A 6,632-nucleotide genomic window follows, 5' to 3' on the forward strand; every position below is an offset into this window, starting at 1 on the left:
TTGTTGTGTATATTACTATGTAGTGACTTTTGCTGATCTTCTTGGAGGCTTCTGACATAATCAAAAATAAATAACAATAATTAATATCTACCTGTCAGATATGGCTTCTTCAGTGAAGAACTAAAATCAAAATTACAACTTTTTAAGGAGTTTGCCAATAATAAAATAAAAGCTAGAATTACACTCATCTGTAACCAGGTCAACTTACCTCATAGCACTTGTTGTAAAAGCATGAATGACATAATGTTCCCTGGGTAATTCTGTGGTGGCCAACTTTTTATATGCAAACATTGCAAAGAGCCTTGCAAACAATTAGGATTAATTCAGAGCTCCCAGTAACACTGACTATACTCCATGGGGCAGGTCTGGCAAACCCCTCCATGTTGGTCCTGAAGGGACATGTGTCTGTGACCTGAGGGTGCATCAGGGCAAGCCCTGGGGATCACCATCACTCTCAGTGCCTGGCCTACTGCAGCAAACTCACAAAACAGTCAGAAAGGGAGACGCAACAGGTCACTGTGGAGCACAGCCAGTCTGTAGTGAGCTACAAACGGCTACACAGTAGTTAATCCCACAGGAGCAGCATGAACCAAATCAGCAGTTCTCAGGACAATGCTGTGATTTGGGTTTAGGAAAATGCTGATGACAGAGACATAACAGAGCCATCCATCACAGTCCAAATAAAGAACTACATGGGGTTTTTCTTTAGGGTTTGGGGTTTTTTTCGATATATCAGTATGCATACAGAAAGGATGGATTGTTTGGAAATGGTTTAACTTCTCTAAAGGAATGGAAATCCCAGAAGTTTTTACTCCTTCAGCTGATGCTGATAGGCAATCCTGGATGCTCAGTACCTTTCAAAATTGGGTCACAGACATGAGATAGATTTGGGCCTAATTTTCAGTTATCTTTTTAAAGAAGGATCTGGGTTACAGTATTGAGGAGTAAAATACTTGTAAGGAATTTGTATTGTCTTTCTGCTCCGTATAATAAAGTGGCATGTGATATTTCCTGTAGGTGCACACATTCACTTTATAGACAGTCTGAAACATGTTCAGATCAGATAATACTCAGCAATGTTGCTGCCCTCTTTGAATGAGTTTAAGCAATTATGCCCAAGTCCATGGATGTACTTAGGTGCCTGATGACCAAGGCAATCAGTAGGAGCTGGGTGTTTCATTATCTTCACATACCCAGGACAGAATGGTGGAAAAGAGTCTGTTGATACATCGATCAAGGGCAATGCCAAACCAGTGACTGCTGTGAACAGCAAGGCTGGGATCCTGCTCAGTAGCGCTGCAAGTCACAGTGCGGATACAGCTAGGACAAAAGGGCACCCCTCACCTGCAGGGATGCCCTCCTAGAAGGCAACACAGCCATGGCTCTCAGTCTCCTCAGGACATTCACAAAAGCAAACCTGTACCAGCATGTACCCAGAGGAGCCCCACCACACCCAAACACGCCAGGGCAGCTGCACACACTGCCCAGGTGTATCACAGAGCCCATTCTTCTCCACTACCACATGGGAGCAGGCCTTGCTTCTGCTTGAAGCTGCCCATGTTCTTGTATGGGCCTGTTAAGTGCTCAGACACAAATCTGTGCATGAATTATTCAAAAGTATGTGTAAAATTAGTTTTGAAAACTGTAAAATACTGATCTGACAGGCTGGTCATATCTCCCATGGTTTCACTACCTCAAATGAACCTGAAGAATCAGGAAATATTTTGCTTTAGTTTCACACTGAACCAATGAAAAAGAAATGTATTCTTCCTGATGCTTCATCTATGAGTGATCAGGTCTGCGGGCGGCACTTCTGCCGTCTCCTTGAGCTACAGAAGGGCAGAAAACGGCCAAGGGGGGCAGCACTTGGGCACTGCTCCTGATACAGTCAACAGAGCTGACCTCTGGCATCGGTACTTGGATCAACCTGGCATTTCTCATTTGAGTCCCAGTTCTGCCACTGCCAAGTTAACAAGAGTTTGTGATGGGGCATGTTCAGGCTTCCAACACATTAGGAATAATGCTAATGATATTGTATGTTTTGTCTGCATTACGGTCTGGTGCTTAGAAAATAAACATCTTGGCTTTGTCTCAATGTTTATCTTCAATAAATACCTCAGCTTTGTCTCAACAATTATCTCTCCACAGCAGACCATTATCCAGTAGCAACATATAATTCATTTAACAGTACTCTTTAAAATATATCCTTTTTGTGCTGCAGAGAAAGGAGTTGTATGTGGGAAATGTCAGGGTCTCATGTACTCTTGGAATTAAAACAGAAATTAAGTCATTTGAGCTATTTTTTATCCTCTCAGCTTTTGTTTTTACAATTCTTGTTTTGCACTATACAAGCTCTCTTTGGCTTGTGAGGAGATTGCAATTGGAGAAATCTGGAAAGCTTTCAGGGAAAGCATATTTTAGGGCAGTCCTATGCCAGGGGCTATTGCAGGTGATAGTAACTGATAAAGGTCCAACATATCACCTGAATCTGCTTCAAACTGATGACAGGGCTTTAGGAACAGGTGGGCGTTGGGCTTCTTCCTATCTTCTAAGGAAAAGGTGTGAGAAGTTCCTGGTGATAATTGTAAAATATTAACATCATGTTGACGTTTCAATCTGATTGTATGCAAGTTAGCAAGACACCTAGAAGTTAGCAGGGTATTTAAAGGAAAAAAATTCTTAGTAATTTTGGGGGTGTAGGGGCATTGCGGGAGGAGGCCCTGCCCTAACTACAGTGTTCACTGCAAGCAGCCCAGGCAGCAGCATCTGGGAGAAAACAGTTCCCTATTACACATCAGTCTTTTTATTGTCTGCATTCTGCATTGAGCCAAGTATGCTGTTAGCACTTAGCAAATATACGGTAGGGTGGAAGATCTATTCTCCTGTGCATCACTACAAGTGCAGAGAAAGTCTGTTAAGGTTGCAGAAGTAAATGAGATCACAACCTGACTTGTGTTCATGACCAGTTAAACTTTAACAAGGACCTGAAATTGTAGCACCACTCTGAGGTAAAAGGTTGAAGTGATGAAAAGTGGCTGAAGAGGAATGGGTGGTGAAAAAACTGAACAAGTAGAGCCCTAATGTGGATGGAAACAATATTTAGTATCTGCAGTCAAAATCACCATGGCTAGATCTTACAAAGGATACAGGTGTCTGTGGGGAGGAAAAAGGAGGAGGAATTCTCAAACTGTTTGAGGTGCTTGCAACCAAGCCTGGTATTTCCCAAACTCATGTGGTACCTCACTATCGAATCTCAGCATTCCTGGGCTTCTGTGCAGCCCACACTCACCACCATCTCACACATGCTGACCTCTCAGAACCTATTTCATGCTCAGCTGAGTGGCAGCTCCAGACTAGGAATCCTAGCATAAAGGTCTCTTGAAGGGCTGTCTAGTCAATGCACTCTGATTACACCTCAGCATTGAGTTTCATGCAGAATACCACATAGAGGATCCTGTGTCTTGCAGGGGAGTCCAATATCTTCTACACTAACCACCATTTCAGTTTTATCAGCTTTGGAACCTAATTCTGGTGACACAACCCACACGAGCAGATAGAATCCCCTGAAGCAAAAAGCTGTCTCCACTGTCATCCATCATGAGGCTGAAGCAAAGAGCAGGGAAGATGGGGATGCAGGTTGCTCTCTAGTCTGCATTATAGCATGAGGAGGTTTCATGTGGTAATTTAGAAAGGCTCTTTACAGGAACAGTTCTAGTGGTACTCCCCATCTCTTCCAGGAAAAATCAGATGGCAATGCCACCTGGGCGGACATTAGCCTACAAGCCACTGGTGTAGCTAGTCATGCCTAGCAAATTTGGCACTTGCTCATTTATTAGGAGAGATGAGCTAGAGGGTCTCCTCCAGAGCTCTGCTATCTCTGCTAGGCAGACAAAATTAAAGTCTAAGATGTGTGATTCACCCTTGTGCTTCAGGAGCACCAGTGGGACTGGGGGGGGTCTTTGTTTCTATTCCGCCTAAGTATTTTATCTGAAGTCTCTGGAGAGCTCAGTGAGCATGGACACACTCAAATTCACATGAAATGATAAGCAGTCAATAAAAAAAAAAATCAGGTCCCTGAGTAGCAGCAATGTGACATGCTGGGAAAACTGCGCACAGGCAACAAAATTTTTATATGAACTTCAGTGCAGCCAAAAGTAAAGTCATTCATTAGAGGACAAATCTTTCAGGTTATCCCCACAGGTTAATGGAGCCCTTAAAAGCAGTGACTCCGCAGGGAGGCCAGAGCAGATAACCCAACAGGAGGAAATGTTTGCTTCAACAAAAGGAATTCTTGTGTGTTTGAACCTGGGAACTCTGGATGCTATGGACAAAGTCTGTAACTGGTCTCAGTTTAAAAGTGTCCTGGCCTCACACACACAAGTCAAGAGGTTTCAGATGAGAGTTCACTGAATGACTAAGTGTTGGATTATGCTTTGAAAATTCTCTACAAATCCATTTCCCACAACTAAGAACTGGAAAATGTGTCTTACAGCAAGAGTTTCCAAAAGTAGAAGCTCTTCAGTAGAGCAAAAGGAAAGGCTCGTGTAAGTGAAATTTAGGAGCACCTGTATTTGAAGCAAAATTTTGGAGTGGGCCCTTACACACATCTGTCTAGACAATCTGCCCTAGAAATAAGGCATGTGGTTTCAGCAGAGAGGGGAAATTAACTGCTGGAACAACTTACACAGAGAAGAGGGTAGATTCTTTATCACTGTGCATAATTTAATTAAACTTGGCTGGTTTATGCAAAGAAAATCAATAGTTCAAACAGGAACAAATGCTGGGAAACCCTTTGATCCATGTTATGCAGAAGGACAAGCAAGTTGATTAATTCTGGATATCAGTCAATAAAAAGTGGGTCATGCTGTGCTCTGCTGCCCCTTCACTCTCCATCCCTCAGCACCAGGTCTGCGAGCATGTCCCCCAAGTGAAGCATCTCCAGCAATGCCTTCTTCTACCCTAAGACATGGAATCCAGGACTAGCAGGAGTGGGAGAGATAGGAAAGAACAGTTCAGTGCAGGAACAGAGCTTGAAAATTCAGGAATTAATACCATGTTTTTCTTGGGTTGCATAACTAATTGTTGAGCAAGAGAAGAGTGAGATGTGTGCTGGTAGGATCTAGAATAAATTAATTAGAAATTAAGAGTCTGAGGGCCAGCTGGAAACTTCCTACTCTCAGGAGTCCAGAGAGAGTTCTTACAGAAGAGGGTATTGCTCTCCGTCCATCCAGAAGAACTGGCAACACACATTGTCTGCCTTTCTCTCTTAGACACACAAGAAAAAGAAAAAAAACCCACAAAAAAAAAAAAAAAAACCCACCACTTTTTAAAAATACCTCATTCTAATAAAATCATTCCCATGATTAGGACAGTGCACAGTTTCCTTCACTTCTGGGGTTTAGCGTCCGGTGTGAGATCCAAACCCTACAAGGCAGGCAGTGATGCCCTCTGACCAACCTTGAGAGTGTTGTCTCCTGCCTTTGTGAATGCATCCACTGAGGATGTTGCAGTGACCTCTCTTGGTAAGCTCTGGTGGGTGGGTGTGTTTGTGTGTGTGTTTCTTCTCAAGCTACACTTTGCGTATCTTCCAGGAGCTGAAAAAGAAAAATTAGCTCAAAACCAGTGCAAATTGCCTAGAAGGCAATCAGAATACTACCTATTCCTTACAATAATAATTAAAAGACCCTCTGCCCATTTTCATAGCAATAACACAGCACTAGCATAATGGTTCAGCCAACAAAATTTGCCAGAGACAGTTCAGATTAAACAAAATATTTGATCCCTGAGTATTCAAATCTCCTGTTTCTTTAAAGAATAGCACTTCATGAGAGTCATCTTCATGATATTACAAATCCCAGTACAAAATTAAGATACAACCATACACAAGCTGTGAAAGCTCATGCCTGCATTTGCTCACTTGTCTGACCTCTCTGTTGTTTATCCTGGGCACAAGATCTATTTCAGTCATTTGAATTTGCACTCCAGGCTTTATCAAGCTATCCTTCTCACCATCCCCACCCTTACCTGGAGGAAATACTGTCTATAGGACATTCTGCAAGTCACCAATAGTGTTGCAACATGCTGCTCCACCTTTACGTTGCTGGACAGGTAGATAAAGAACCTAACCCATGCTCCCATCTGGATAAAGAGAAGCTTTAGAAAGGACAAGGAAGCACTGGCACATGTTGCCTGCAGCACTGGTGGAGTCTTTAAGAACTGGTTTGACTGGCATCTATCAGGATGTGGGACACAGGCTCAGTTCATTCTGCCTTCCAACACTATTTTTCTCAATCTAGGAAGAAATTCTGCTCGTGACGAACTGTCAAGAATATCTGTCTGTTCCCAGCAACCTGGGAAACTGAAGAGACGCACTTTGGCAACAGGCATTGAGGAAGGGGATTGCAAGTCATCTTAATCACCTTAGAAAAACATCTGACCCTTATCTACTACTGTCCAGATAGCACAGTCATTGGTATTGACCAACATTTCAATCTTCAAACCCGAAAATGAGCAACAGCTTCCAGATTTTTATGACTTGCATTGTTTTTAGCCGCTTACACAGTCTTCATGATTGATCTGCCTGGAGTGGCTCTTCTGCAAGCCCCGAGGGAGAGGAGAGGAAGGGGTTCATG

The sequence above is a fragment of the Chamaea fasciata genome, unplaced genomic scaffold (assembly GCF_029207755.1).
Source record: "Chamaea fasciata isolate MVZ Bird 193981 ecotype frontalis unplaced genomic scaffold, bChaFas1.0.hap1 SCAF_6, whole genome shotgun sequence".
Lineage (NCBI taxonomy): Eukaryota > Metazoa > Chordata > Aves > Passeriformes > Sylviidae > Chamaea > Chamaea fasciata.